General features: G+C 45.7%; 1 protein-coding gene across 1 annotated transcript in view; it reads left to right on the top strand.

Annotated features, from left to right (window-relative positions):
* The first annotated feature begins 230 nt into the window (after positions 1 to 230).
* The window catches only part of NFIX (nuclear factor I X), a 266,099-nt gene continuing 250,705 nt past the window's right edge, over positions 231 to 15,624 (top strand). Inside the window, exon 1 of the mRNA XM_044443404.1 lies at positions 231 to 637. The gene's annotated coding sequence lies outside the window, so the exon portion shown is untranslated. The remainder of the gene's footprint in view (positions 638 to 15,624) is intronic.

Raw genomic sequence — 15,624 nt, forward strand, 5'->3', positions numbered from 1 at the left:
TGCGGCTTCACTCGCAGGTCGGGGGGAGAAGGGGCTCTTTCTCTGGGCGCTTGCTTCACTCCCTCGCTCCCCCCCCCCTCGCGCGCCATCTCTCTCTCGCAGGCACCCTCCCCTCCACTAAAGTGCACCGCTCTAGCTTGGAAGTGTTGCAAATCGGGCGGCACAGAAGGTGGCATTTCTCCAGTCTTTGGAGGCCAATCTCCTTCCAAGTCAAGCTGCCGCTCGAGTAAAACGCGGTCCAAGCGGGGAGGGAAGAGCCGTGAGCCCAGCGGCGGCTCCTTCCTTCCTTCCTTCCCAGCCGCGCTGGGCGAATTCTCGGGTCTTTGGGGGTGCCGCTTTGCTCGAGTTGGCCCCGGCCTGCGCCGCGCCGGACTCGCCCACCCGCTTCGGGCCTTCGAAGAGCTACACGTCGTGCCTCCTCCTCCTCCTCCTCCCGCTCAACTGCAGCAACAGCAGCAGCAGCAGCAGCAGCAGCAGCAGCAAGAAGTCGAAGGGTTTGTGGAGAGAGGATCGCTCTATCCTCCCGCTCGTGGTGCTTTTCGCTTTGCTTTTTCCCCCCTTTCCCCCTTTTTCTTTTTGTCTGAGGAAAAAAATAGATGGGATTCTGATGTTTGGCCAAATTCTCTCCACCGTCATGGTACGTGCCGTGGAAATCAATAATTTCCTCTCTGATTAATACTTTCCCTGCGAAGCAGCGGCGGACAATCCCGCCTTTGTGCTCGGCCTACCAGGGCCGCCGCGACGCCTCCTCCGCCTCCGCCTCCGCCAGGGGCTTTGCCTTTGCGACGTAACAGACAAAATTAGAGCCTCGTGCGGGGCGGGGGGCCCTAGGTGCGAGCAGGGTCTTAATTATGAGTAGTAGCGGTAATAAAAATAAATCACGAACATGGGCGAGGGGCGCGGGCGGGTCGAAGGGCCCGCTCGGCTGCCATTGCCAGATCGGGCGCTGCTCTGAAACAAAGCGCGGGCTCTGCGTCGGAGGGGGGTCGGCGCCCGGGCTCCCCAGGCCCGGGCTCCCCAGTGACAGCAGCGGGAAGCGGCAGGAGGCAGGGAGCGAGTCCCCCGGCGCGCTTAGGCGCGGCGCGGAGCGCAGGAGGGTCAGGTCGAAGGTCCGCGGTGCCTCTCTTGGCCTTTGCCTCGCCCTCCCGGGATAAAGCCGGCTTGAAAAGCGCGCCACTTCCGCGCGTTTGGCGCAAAGGCATCATCTTCATCTGGCCGGGGCTGGAGGGCCGCGAGCGGCAGAATGGCACTCCCGAGCCGTCTTTTTCCATGGGAGCCGCAAGATCCCAGAAGCGGCTTCTAGGAAAGTTTTCAAAGACGCTTTGCAGGCTCCCAATGAATACCTGAGGGCTGTAATCGTAATTAGCACTACCTCCGGCACATCGTCGTGGTCGTCGTCATCACCACCATCATCATCATTTTAGTGTGTGCACAGAGTGCACACACTACATTGTAGGAGGGACATAAGGACAACCAGAGGCCTCTGCCCGGAAGAGCTTACACATCTGTGCTTGGATAGTCCAGGGAACAGGGGAAAAGGGAACACAGCGGAGTGGAGCGCCGGGGCACCTGGGGACGAATGCGAGCACAGAACGAGCAGTTCCGTAGGTTAAGGCGCCTTGAGCGTGTTGCGTGTATTTACACGATAGTGTAAACACTCTTCCAGGTCGGTCCACCTTTCATATACTGCGCAGTTCCTTGGCCATCTTAATTACCCACGACCAGTGAGTGAAACAACGTGAAGATGAGATTATTACCACCGAAACTGACAGAACTCTTAAACCGGCATCCTTTTTGTATTTGACGGAGTGGTGGGCCAATTTAGATAGCTGGGGATCTGTTTTGAAGCTGATCCACCCGCCACCGCCCAACCACGGGAAAGCACGTCTTTCTGGCCACCTTCTCTGCCAAGAACAAAAACAAAAACAACAAAAAAGAAAGAAAAAAAGCGAAACTCAGTGCAAGAGGCCCTATGAAGCGGCGAGGAGATAAAATCCAGAACCGTCCTTGGAAGCAATTCCAAGATGTTGTTTCAAACTGCGCTCTGCGTGGAGGGAAAAGCAAGAATTCCTTTAAAACGGAAGCCGCGGGTTGGGGTGGGGCAGCGAAACACCCCGAGTCGCGCTGTAAATTGAAGTTGGGGAAGAAAGATTCTTAGGCAGCGCTAGCACTTTTAAGGCGAAGGAAGTGTGTGTCCGTGTGTGTGTGTGTGTGTGTGTGTGGTTTTGGGGGAGGAGGCAGTGCCAAGATTTGACATATCTCTCAGGCTAAGGAAGGGGTTAATTACATCGAAGAAAGCACAATCTGCTGGGAAGTTCTCCTGCGCCCATTGCAATGAGCGGTGGAGCCAGGCGCGGCGAACGCTGGCGCAGGAGAGCCTCCCGGCAGATGGTGCCCAAAGGTGCGCAGAGTGTTTTCCTTTTCTTACACAAACAAGAAGTTTTTCTTAGTCCTCTTTTTGGCCAGTGCCCAGCTTCTGCTGATTCGCAGAAATAAGTTTTATTTTATTGCAAAAGGTGTTTAAAACCTTTCTTTTGGAGGTGGAGGGGGCTCAGGGGGATATGATGACTGAAAAAGCAGCTGTTTGGAGCTCTTTTTAGACTCTGCTTCCGCAAAACAGTCTTGCAACTTTCTTATAATGTCTTGTTTAAAATATCGTTTTGTTGCATCTCTTTTCTTTTCCCTTCTGCCTAAATGTTTTTTTCCCCTCATTCTGGTCAAGCAGACAGGATTTTTGGTGGAGATACCACCAAAGTACTGTCTGCCTCCTGGAAAGGAAGAGTCTTTGACTAGAGGAACAGCTGAATAACATCTTCCTTTCACTCTGCTTGGAAGAACAAACTTCCTCTGAACTTTAATGTATGATCTCTGATAGATAGTGTAGGCTGGGCCAGCTTTGCACCAGAGACAGTGGTGTGTGTGCATGTATGTGTGTGTTGGCACATGCTTGTGTGTGTGTGTGTGTGTGTGTGAGAGAGAGAGAGAGAGAGAGAGAGAGAGAGAGAGAGAGAGCGCACAGAGCACTGGATTTTGTGGCATCAAAAAGTTAGGGGTAGAGTTAAGCAAATTTACTTAAGTTTTACTTAAGTTTTGTCAAGTGCAATCTCTCTCTCTCTCTCTCTCTCTCTCTCTCTCTCTCTCTCTCTCTCTCTGTCACAAAAACCTATCTATATTCTTACAGGAGGAAGGCACTCAGTTGAAGGACTTCTCCCTCCCCACTATATTCTTCCAGAGGAAGGCATAGGCCATCAGCCTTCTTCATCCCGATGGCCTCCAGATGTCTTAGACTACAACTTTTATCATCCCCCATCAGCTTGGCTATTGCTATTGCTAGCTGGAAATGAGGGGAGTTATTCCACGCTTGGAGGGGGAAGGCTAAGATGTCTAGCTCTGTGACAGCCCTGCAAGAATGGACTCCTGCAAGTGTCCAGGGTAACTGTACTCTTTAGTCCTTTGTTATCATACTGAAAAAGAGACAAATGGAAAGAGACAAGATGACTGCAATTTAGGTGGCATTCGTTTATTGTCCTACTGGGCATTCGTTTATTGTCCTACTGAACCTATTTGTTTCTATTCCTGTGGAATAGGGATGCCTTGTACTGGAAGCCATCCTAGAGGAGTGGTGTCTGACAGGCCCATTTCCTGCACGGAGGTCTCCATTTTGGAGACATAAAAGCCCCCACACTACACAGTCTAGCTTTGCCTGATGAAGCAGGACTGCAGGTGTGAGGCTGTGGTCATGTCACAGCCTTCCCCATTATGAGCAGTGTCTCTTTTAGACAGTGGATTAGAAGGCTATACGGGAGCCAGACAGGCTGGGAGTAGGGTAGTATCCCTATGAAGGACAAGGAAAATACAGTACAGCACCTCTAACCCTCCTGGTGGAACAGGACTGGCAGATTTGTGCAGAAGTCTTGTGCAGTGTAGAAGAATGAACTTGGGCAAGGAAACAGATAGGCCACTTTGCTCCCAGGAAGCTTAGCAACCTTCATAAGCTTTCTAAGGTGACTTGTGGACAAAGTGAGTTCATATGCCCGCAACAAATATTAATCTACAGCAATTGCATGGACATTGCAGTCAATCCCTTAGGTGCTGATGGAGAACAGAACTTTTGCATGTATCAGCTTGACAAATCTTTGTCACCATTGTTGTTCAACATCGTGATTTATTAATTGCTGTTCACTGATGGAAGTGGATCACTAGTTAAGTAGCACAGGCCTAGCTGCTAGCAAATGCATTGCCACATCTGCTATTGACTTTGGTGGTAGGAAGCCAGCAAAACACAGTACAACTGGCCTACGATGTGTGAATTGCAGAAGGGCTTGTTTGAAGCTCCACACCAGTTGGTGCAAAAATGGTAGATGCTGACTCATTTTGATTGGTGTCAGTAAATGCAAAAAGACAGCAGACTTGAAGTTTAGAGGGATTTCTATTTTTGGAATAACTGCTTATATGAAATCCAGCCTATAACCCTGAGCAAACAGTCCTTCGGTTTAGTAGAATGTCAGGAAAGAAAATAGATGTCAGTCAGACTAATCACTTATATTATGAATGAGTGTCCTGTAATCATCTCTTAAGATCAGGCCAAACAAAGAAAAGCGGCAGCAACTCTCCCTGAAGTTCCCTTTCTGTGTTCCAAATTCATTTAGGAAGGGGTTTGGGCAACTGCCCTGAATGCCAGCATCTGCCTAGATATGGAGTGGAATACACATACCTGTAAATAATTAAATTATTAAATAGCTAAATAGGTAATAGAAGGAAATCTGGCTGGCTTCTGTTGGTCTAAAAGGTCATCCAGGGTGTGGTTGTAACATCTTTTATTTAATGGGTTTTTAATGGTCAGCCACCCTTAGAAAGAGCTGGAGAGACTGGGTGGCAGAGAGTGGCTTGTGTATCATCCATTTGCAAATGCTTCTGTGACACTGAAATGATGGGGTTGCCACATGCCTGATTGTATTCTGTGAGTGAAATGTAGGAAAGGGTGATTCAGTGGTAGTGCTGCATTGGCATTAATCTTATCTTTACATGTCTGCTCTATTTGCGTGGAGATGACCTAGCTGTTGTGACCCTAAGTATACTGGAGTGGAAAGCAGGTTGTCTTAGCATCTCTGGGACTTGCAGCCCTGTAAGGGCCAAACCGGCTGTTTGCAGGAGACTTGTGAAGAAGGGTTATTCCAGTGATCATTTCTTAACTGAAAAGGACCTCCAGATGCTACTGGTGCAAGTGGAAGAGCAGCAGTGGGAGAAGCTGCTTAAAGCTTTTTGCTGTGCCATTTCCCACTTAGATGTGCCCAACCTGCCTATGGCATCCTTGTCCCACATGGGGAGCAACGGGGTCCTTGTCCCTCTTCTCTGGCTCATTGAAAGCAGGGCGGGGAAGGTGCTTTTGAATGGAAAAGTGGCTGGGAGGGAAAAAATGAAGTAGCTCCCCTCCTCAGCCACCACTCCTTCACTCAAAACCAGTGGCCCCCAGCAGCTGCTTTTTCAGTTGAAATTGCCCCTGCCCAACCCAAAGGAAGCTGTTGCTGCCTCTCCCATCGATTGCCTGGTTTGGCCCTGGATGTGCTAAGGGATGAGGTGCCAGGCTGCTATTGCACTTATGTGTTTTGCTTGCTGCTGCTTGCCCATGTAACAGTAGCAGAATTGTTTAGGCAGGCCAGTTGGGTTGGTGGTTTTTAGGTCTTGATTCTGCATCTGGATCGTGTTTTCCCTACAGGTTGGTTGCATCAGCCTGATCCAATGCTTGCTTATTTGGAAGTGAGTCCCACTGGGGCTCAGGAGTGCGAGTGGATACTGTATGAGGATGGGTTGTGCGAGGTAGGTCTCAGTACCGTGGCCAAGCATCGGTCTCTCTAGAGTGGACCTGCGGGATCGTGTCAGCAGCTGCAGCCCAGATTTTCTAGCAAATGTGCAAAGTGTTGCGATTCGGTGCTACAACATGGAGCTGGAACCAAGCCCCATGAAGCTTTTACAGGGCTTAAGCCTAGGTGTGTACAGAATTTCAGCTGGAATGACACATGTGTGCTCATAACAGAGTTTGACTTGGAAGTGAGTAAATTTTATGGTGAGTGCTGAGAAATGGCAGACCTGAGTCAGTGGATATGTTTCTCTAAAGCCAAGGATTTTCATTTTTGAGCTGGAACATCTGAATTCAGCTCTGCCTTGAATGTCTGTATGGGAGCTGACTTCAACGAGAAGAAACTGTTTGCCTGCTACCAGAAACACTGAGACTTTCTCTAGCTTCCCTATGCTCATTTCCATGGACCCTCAATTAATTTTGGCAGGAGCCGTCTCAGCAAGGCGCCTAAAATCACACAAGCAAAATGTGACATTCCCCCCCTTCACCCCCTCCCCCTTTGGCAGGAATTAGTGCGTTTGAATGGAGCAAAGTTCAAGAGTGTTTCCATAGCCTGAATGAATTGGAATAAGCGTGTAGCAAAAAGGACGTTTTGAAACAGAATCAGACTTAAAGAGAAAATCCCAAGAAGAAAAAGTAAAGCTGTCGTTTCAAAAGGAGGTGGTGCTGTGGCAGTATTTAAGCTTTCCATAGGAAGTTCAGCTGGGCAGTTGGTGGTCTGTGATGCACAGGCCCCAGGGAAAAGAAAAGCGTGTGATGTTATCGGGCTCGGGCTCAGCAGCTGATAGCCACTGAGTGCACGTGGCCTAAAATGGGCCAGCACTAGCAGGATCCAGTTCAAAGTCCTGGAGGCAGGTCACTTTGACTGGTAGAAGTTGCACAGGACAAGCAGTTTCCAGAGAGCCATTGTGACCACTGCTACCACCACGGCCGCACACAGAGATTATTGCCCATGCCTCTTGCAACCTCTCAGTACTACAAGCACAAGAACACAGCCTCATACACAGAAATGGTGTGGCACGATTGGAAGTTTATTGAAAGTGGCTTTCATTGATGTCAGAAGTCTCAGGAGTGAACAGAGACTATGTTGGGAAGAGCCAGAGCCACAACCTGTGTGGTTGTGTAAAAGGAGGTGCTCCAAGTCTAAGATGGAATTGTGGGTGCAGATGAAGGGTGGAGATTTTCCTCTGTGGTAAACCATTAAAGAACCATTAAAGAGCAGTAGTTAGAGCACAATATCTTTTCTGGCCACCACTGAGGATGAGGATTATGAGTTCCTGGTGGGTTGATTTTCTTTTACCATAAACTGTCTTGGAGGATTGTTGTCAGGCTGAAAGATGGAACATAAATATTGTAAGTAAAATAAATAATAAATCATTTTACATGAACAATAAATGTGAAAGAATCTGGAAGAGCAAGTCCTTTATTCTCATTCTGTATTCTCAGGCACCAAGCTGGTTTTGACTCTCCACTTGCCCATCTGATTTCACCGAAAGGGTGGGCTGAGCCATTCCACATTATTCACTGATTTGTTATCGTTCATTTGGATTTGAATTCCTCTCATCCTCAGGGACTCTAAGTGGGTGCAACTGGTCATGCATGACAACAACCACACTGACAAGCACCACTGCAACAGCCTTAAAATAAAATCAGACAATTGTAAAACCTCTCAGTCCATCCTCTCCCACAAGTTCCTGCTCCAGCACCTCTTAATCCGAGTCCTCTTGTTGATCACAATGCAGACACATGCTAGCAGGGGCCTCGGCTGTGAATGATGCCAGCCTCCCTCCCCAAGAGCCCTCCTGCCATTTTGCCTCTTAAGCTTCCACACTCCATATTAAGATTCCCCTCGTAGAGGGCTTCACAAACATGCTCCCTGCCCACGCTTCCAGTCCTTCCTTAGTACCGAACATTTGGAACCCCACACACCATACCAGTCGAGCCACCTTCATCACAGGGCTGGGTAGTTCATGCAACTAATCCACTAAGTGATTGGGCAGGGTTGTTCTCAGTTCTTTTGCTATGAGAAGCTAACAGGTTTGTTATCCTGGCTCTTTGGTCCCTTTACATGGTTATTGCCTTCATATCTGCAGGATAACATATCCTTCATATCTGTGTCTTCTACACAGAGCTGATAATGGGGGTTGTGCGGTAGGAACAAGAGAAAGACAATAACCATATTCAAAGAGCAAATTACTTGGTAAGCCAAATGCTTATGAACTCTTATTAGTTAATGGTAATTGTAATGCAAATAATAACAATAAAATGTTATTTTGTCTGATATGAAGTTATATGCCATTTTGCAACAGGAAGTTGTTTGGAATACTTTCTGCTCTTACAGGAACTTTTTGAAGGGTTTTCAAACAAATCAGTAGATATTTTTTATTTTTGCTTTTGCCATCTGGTTGTATTATGTTTTAAGAAATTAGCCCTGATTCTCAGCAAATGATTAACTTTAATTTTGCACATATTAAATAATGGACACATGAAACAGTAAACAGAGGGGCGTTCCCCCTTTAGTTGGGGAAGAGGAAAGAGAGACTGCACATACCTACAATTGTACCTCTAGCAAGTATGCTTAATAATTTGGTTGGAATCAACAAAGGTTTGGAATTAGACACCGAAGTGGGGTTTCATATGAAGGAAATCAGTTGTTCTAGTGTGAAAATTATGTTGTAAATATTAGTCTGAAGCTAGTTCAATTCCCATAAAACTATTCACTGAATGTGTTTTCCTATGCAATTCCAGAATTGAATTGCATTAGAACTCTGTTTTTGCTTGCTGCACACAAGACACCTCGAAGGAGGTTTCAGAGACTGGGACATTTAACACAGTGGAAAACCAGCCTCCCCTCATTCCTATCCCTGCCACTTGGCAATATTTTAGCAACCAGCAGTTTGGAGAATACCAGCGACTTTTTGCGTAGCAGCTTCTGGGTAGAAACAGCTTCCAGCAAACCTAGTCTTTGTTTTTGAACCAAAACAGTGTGGTGGTGAAGTCAGCTTGGGAAAGAGGACTCTTTTGGCTCTGGTAAGCAAAGGTAGTCAATTTTGCATTTATTTTCTAAATAAATCAAAGTTGTGAATTGTAGGGACTGATTCATGACAGGGGAAAGTATTATCTGCGCTTCATGGCAGAGGAAATGCCATTACTTAAGACAAATGTTACCTGTCTAACATTATTTTGAGAGTGTGAATAAAGTTCATTGTGTGTATGTATGTGTGTGCACACACGTGCATGCAGAGGGGGAGAATCAATATTTATATATACATGTACAACTGAAATGTCTGCATATCTATTGATAAAATAGTTAAATGTTTAATATATTTTTATAATTTGTATAGTTTGCTTATAAATTATATACTATATGGCTACATGTAATTATTTCTCACTTTTTAGCATTTAATATGCTCAGATGAGTTTCCTTCATTTTTCTCTATGTGATTTTTTTCACATTATAGTGGATTTTGTTTTGTTTTGTTTCTACCTTTAACATACTTGATTTTTCACCCGTTCCTTTTTGTCTTATGTGAATTATTCTCAGTTGTCAAGTGTCTTCTGGTTGCAATTATAGATTCCCCACTCAAAACAAAAACAAAGTTTTGCTGCTTCAAAGAAATTGCAGTAATATGAATATCTGACTTGGAGATACACAGAGATGACAAAAAGGCTAAGGGCCCAATCCACAAGGATTTTCCTTTGCACCAGCATTATGGAAATGGATGGGAGGTTGGCAAGAGCATAGTGCACTCTTGCACAGTTTGTCTTCATTGTATTCATTCATTTTGTGATTGTTAAAAGAAAAAAATCAATTTCATAATTTTAGGGGAGAAGGCAAGCAGATAGTCTGCATGAAACTAACTAGAACTAGATGGTTGAAATATTGGAAAGCTGTAACAAATGAAATACTTCAGTCGTGGTCCATAGCATGGGTTGGAGGGTTCCTGGATAAAGGATTCAAAGAGTCAAAACACTCACATTTCTTTAGAGCAGACAGAGGATCGCAACACTGCTTGAGGGAGAACAGCAATGTCCTCAGAGAAATAATGTCTTTGGCACGCATGTACCAGTATTGTTTGAGAGGGCAACTGTTGTGCAAAGTCCAGAGTGAAGAGCTGTTGATTTGTGTAAGGTCCTGGGAAGATTTGGATGATTCTAGGCAGTCTCTTCGGGGCTGCTATCCATGATGTTGGTGTGAGGGTTGAACGTACACGGCCAGCAAAATCTGAGGGCAACTGTGTTGGTTCGAAGAGTCCCTGACTTCTGTCATTGGACTAATATTGTTTAGATTTTTTTTTCACCCCTGCTTTTAGATAATGGAAACAGCCATTGTAGCCTACCAAATTATTCCCAACCCTAATTGTAAATGTAAACCTGAAAAATAAACCCACGGTTCTTCTTTTAAATATTTTTCAACCCACTAATTCGGAACTCGTGGGCCTGAGCTGTGCTGAGCTTAGCTGGTCACAGAGAGACGCCGTGTGGAGGTGGGGGAAACTAGTTTGAACAAATCCACTCTTTTAAGGATAGACAATTGGCAAATCTTCTTCCTAAAGTACTTGGAGGAGGATGCTGGATAGCAGATTCAGCCAACTGACACACTGAATGAAGCTCACAACAACTGATCAGCCCCATTTCTCACTCTGAGTCTGTCTTGACTTTGTAGCTTTGTATCAGTTCTGTTCTCTGCTGCAAGCTGTAGGCACGGGAAAGGCAGGAGACTTCCCTCTGTGCAGTGTGGAGAGGCACAGGGCCTGCAGAGCTTTTAGCCTAATGTGTGTGAGGGGGAGCCCTCGGGAAATGGAGGCTGGTTGTGCAGCCCCAGGCCAGCAGTACAAGAGTGTGGGGTCACTACTGAGGTTTCCACATACCAGTGACTTTATTACATTCTGCTTTCTGATTCACAGGCAACTACCAGTCACTGCAACAAAGGTGGTTCAGAAGCCAGCATGCTAGCTAATTATCATGCAATTATACACACATAGTTTAATTATACAATTGAAAGAATACCACTTCCAAAGCCATCTGAGGCTTTGTTAACAAAACTGGAATTTCAATAAATGATCTCTGTTTGAAAAGGTAACTATGAAGAATGCCTTTAAAAAATCATGCCATATATCAGTATTCAGTGTTATGAAATCAGTGAGAAAGAGAGGGAGTTGGAATAATTCATCCCAAACCGAGTGCTTTTAAGTCTCCCTGGCTTTTATGGGAGAGCTTTAAGAAAGGGCCAATCTCTTTCCCTCTGCAATCAGAGAGTCAGAAATGTGCTTAACTGAGGGGATCCTGCTTGTATGTTAAAATATGTGACTAAAATCAGAATGCAAATACCTGCCTTCACTCTTCTGGAAAGCAAATTCTGTAAGCAGTAACTTGAGCACTATTCCAATATATTTGCAATGGGTTTCACAGCGAATGTACATGGCAGGCTGTATTGACAGACAAATAAAACCTGACTTACCAATGCTTTCTACTTAGCTGAAAGGAGAAGTTTCAAGTGTCTTCTAGGGAACATAAGTAAATCCAGTTGTTCATAACAATGCAAACCCCAACCAGAGTCAAAAATAGTCAAATCAAGGAATTCCAAAAGTTACCTTCCAGAGGAAAAGTAATTCAGTACACTAACTTTCATCTTGCCCAGGACAGGTGTGAGGCAGGAATGAATTTGGAGGTGTCAGCTCTAAGTGCTGCCCTTCAAACTCATGAAATCAAAGTTGGGTGATTGGGCCAATTTTTGCATAAACATGTTTAATTTGCACAACTGTCTTTCAAATTGATATTTGCACTCTTAGCATCTGTTCCTCCCTGCCACATGTATGCATAGAGAGAGAGAGAGAGAGAGAGAGAGAGAAGAAATAGTTGAATGATATGACTTGGTAAGGTGAATTACTGATGAGATGGCGGCAGCCAGGCAGATTAAGCAGAAAGGACAAATGGATGCAGCCCTGGGCACTTACGGACAGATACACACTCAGGCAGCATGTCCATAGCCATGAGGGCTAGAAAAGTTTGTCAGAAAAGCAAAGTAAAGTCTAGGCATGAAAGTTCTATGCCAGATGGGTGCAAAATTCAACACGGAATCACAGGAGATTGATGCTCCTGCCTGTATGTGTGAAAAGGAGCTGCTGTTCGAACAAATGAGAATGTGCATTAGTATGCCTTTGATGACTTAAGTGAGGGCCACAGGGTAAAAAAAAAAAAAAATGATGCTAACCGCTTTGGAGGTAAGAGCTGGGAGGTGGGTTGAGGATAAAATTCCTTATGGAAATCATAAGAGAAGTTTGGGAATAAACTGAAACCTAGTGAGATGGGAAACAAGGTGTACTGTGGAAGGCAATGCTTCTGTATTAACATCTGGACTCAGCCTCAAACATTTAGTCATCCGACCAGTTGCAGCATGCAATCCAAGGGGTGTATTTCAGGATACCTTGTAACAGGTGCAGTTCTTGGGTCATGCACAATCAGAGAGATGCAGATCGTGTGCTGCTTCAGCAACATTATCAGACTTGGCTTTCCAAACAACTGTTTTGGTTGCTTATGCAGTCAACATTTACATATTTAGCAGACCTCTCAGTCTTTCTCCTGTGAGCCTCAGAGTAGTTCCAACGTCTCTTTTAGGCCACTTGGCTTATAAACAATGACCAGAAGTTGGTACATCTATATGTTTGCCATCATTTTCTTGCTGTATTCACCATGCATTTCACTACTGCAAAAGTCTGAGCAGGTAATTAACTTGCAAAAAACCCCCTCCAAAAAGGCATCTTTAAGAAGTATGATGTTTATGTGCCCTGTAGATCCACACTCAACTCTTGTGGATCAAACAATATTTTTCTTAAAGAACCATGACAGGAGCATCCAGTTCTTATTCTGCCAGAAACTGGCTGCATAAATTGCGGGATGGAATATTGACCCTTCTAACAAGCCATGAAGCTGTGCAGCGAGCTTTTTTCCAAGCATTTTTTTTTTGGAGGGGTGGGGGTCAAGGACTGCTTTTGTTCTTGTTCTCTTAATAGCACCAAATAAAAATTTAACCAAATTGTTTTTATGGAACTTTGTTTTGGTTTAGTTAGGAGGTACCTGAAAATTAGCATTGGATTCAGAGCCGGGTATTTTGTCAGGGAAACCTTGCTTTTTCATGGGTTGCTATAGACAGGTATGCATGCTTAAATGCACAAGTATTAAAAAGTATTAAAAATGCACAAGTACTGGTGAAAGAGTGCCTTTCATTGTTGAATGCTCCTGCAATCCTTTATTATTGACCATGCTGCTCCAAAACGACTGGGGAGCACTTCTGCCTGGTTTACATATTTTAACAAATATATATGAGTGTTGCCACAAAGAAGCCTTTTATTTGTGGCCCTCTTAATTTTTTCGAGAAGCATTTCCAGAGGTGACTCTTCACGAACAGGAAGCAGTAAGGAAATAAGACAGAAAGAAGAAAAAAGAAAGTAGATCTCCAAGTTCTAAGGGCATTTTCCTTAAAAAAATTAATCCTAGCTACTGTTAAAAATAGTAACCATGGCACCACTGCTCCACACATGCAGTGTAGTTGCCAGAAGGTTGTAGGCAGGCAAAAGGGAGGCCAGAGCTGCCGGCTCCCATTGACCCATTATCAAGAGGCTGCAATTCACTGCTTTCTTACCCACTGAAATCTCAGAATAATCTCAAGGGCGATCTGTTAGATCCTGCAGGTCTCAGATTAGGGGGCTGGCAGGCAGAGTCCAGACCCATGGTCTATGTGTCACTATTACAGTTTGCCAAAGGACATGCCAGGGTGGTTTGCATGAGGCTGCAATATGTGCAAGTGCCCTTTTGAGGGTGTGGTCCTCATGTTATGTCGTGCAAACCAGGCAAGCATGGGTTATCTGTTGTTCAGTTGCAAAGTTGTGCCTGACTCTTTGTGACCCCGTGGACAAAATTCCTCCAGGTTCTCCTGTCCTCCACCATCTCCCGGAGTACACCCAACTTCACACCCATCTCTCTGGTGATATCCAGTGATAATCCAGGGTTATACAAGGGTTAAACAACCCACAAAACATGACAAACCTCAGAGTAGGGCTTGCTTATTTAATGTGATGCCTGAAGTGGCTCATTAAGCAATACACAACGGGTTTGTGTGTCACCTGAACCTGGTTGCTGAGCCTTAAGTTCCCTATCAATTGCTCTTGTTTGCCCATGACACAGATGATTGCAAGGAGGAATTCCAGCCAGCAGGAGCTTGTCATGTGACACAAGAGACCAAGGGTGCTTTGTCTTGTGCTATAAATGCTCAGGGCCCAGCTTAGGTCTTTGCTTGGCTCAATGCATCTCTATATTTGGGGCCGAGCTGGTGTATAATTAAGCACCCTCTGCTCTTTGCCCGCCTGCCTGTGCTCTCTGAGCAGTAAGTCACACTCGGAGGGCACCTCCAGCCTGTCATTGCTTCTGCAGTGAAAGGGAGGGAGAGTGAACACTAGGAGCTAATAATGCTATAGAGAATGAAAGAGAAGCATGCAGAGGCATGAATATGGGCTTACATGTTGAAATGCTTATTTTGAACCTTCTCGCTAATCCTGAACTGGGGTATGGTCTCTGGACCAGGGTATTGTGTTGCTACTGCTAGCCTGGGACTAGGATGAATCCAAGGCTAAGAAGATCTTCTGGTTTTCTTTTTAAATCAGCATCTGAAGGGCCTTAGCAGCTTGTTGAAGGCTACCTTAGAAGTATATACAGCTAACCTAGCCTTCCACGACCACATGCTCTCCAGATGCTTTGAACAACAACTGCCATCATCTCAGATCATTTACCCTGTTGGCTGGGGTTGATGGGCAGTGCAGACTGAAATAAATGGGAGGTCAACAGGTTGGGGGACACTTAGTGTGATCATAAGCTGGCGGTGCACCTAATAAAGCAAAGATCCTGCTTTTATTATTTGTTATTTATTTGTGTATTTAAATCTTTTCTATACTGTCCAACTACCGTCTGCCCTCATGTGTCCTGTGCACTAATCTCTGACCATTCAAAAGTGCAGCTGCTATGGAAAGTCAGTGCATGTCCAGGACTTCTGCTGGCCTGAGGGTGAGGCAAACTCTCTCACTTCTCTTCGCACATACCCAGTTCTGTACATAAAAGCCACTGAACTAGCAGTTGAAGTTCAGGGTGTGCCCCAGTCATGAGCTCCCAGCATTCCTGATCAAAAGACATTGTTCAGCAATTCTGCATTTGCCTCCTTAATTAGGTATGTTTCTGGAGGGAGAGCAAAACGGAAAAAGAAGTGATGGGAAAGCACAGGAAGATTGCAAGTGGAAGATGACAACCTTGGGACCCCATAACATTCTGTGCATGAGGCAGGGTAACGCCTTGTCTGGAAGCGCTCTTGCTTCAGTGTCCCGGCAGTGGGGCAGCATCCTGCATGGAACAGAAGGGCAGCAGCCATGGGACATTCATAGCTCTGGCCTCCAAAAGACTGGAGAAGGCTGAGGGAGTGCAAGACAATGGCTGTCTCACTCTGGCTAGTAGCAGGGCTGGCCCTGTGGAAGCCGCACTGCAGGAGTGAGGCAATCCAGCCTGTCCCCATCAGCCTGCCCCCTGCTCAGACTCAGGAACCACAATGAATGGCAGAAGAGTGCGAACTTCTTCTACCTAGAGGCATGTTGAGACATCAGGTGTCTGTCCTGTGCAGTCTGGGATGCTGAGATCCCCTGCAACTCAGCAGAGAGGTCAGGTGCAGCTTTCTATTGTAGCCTTCGTAAGTTCCACAGATTACCTGGTGCAGGTGTCAACCCTAT

The sequence above is a fragment of the Varanus komodoensis genome, unplaced genomic scaffold, assembly GCF_004798865.1.
Source record: "Varanus komodoensis strain SLA01 unplaced genomic scaffold, ASM479886v1 scaffold42, whole genome shotgun sequence".
In the NCBI taxonomy this organism is placed as follows: Eukaryota; Metazoa; Chordata; class Lepidosauria; order Squamata; family Varanidae; genus Varanus; species Varanus komodoensis.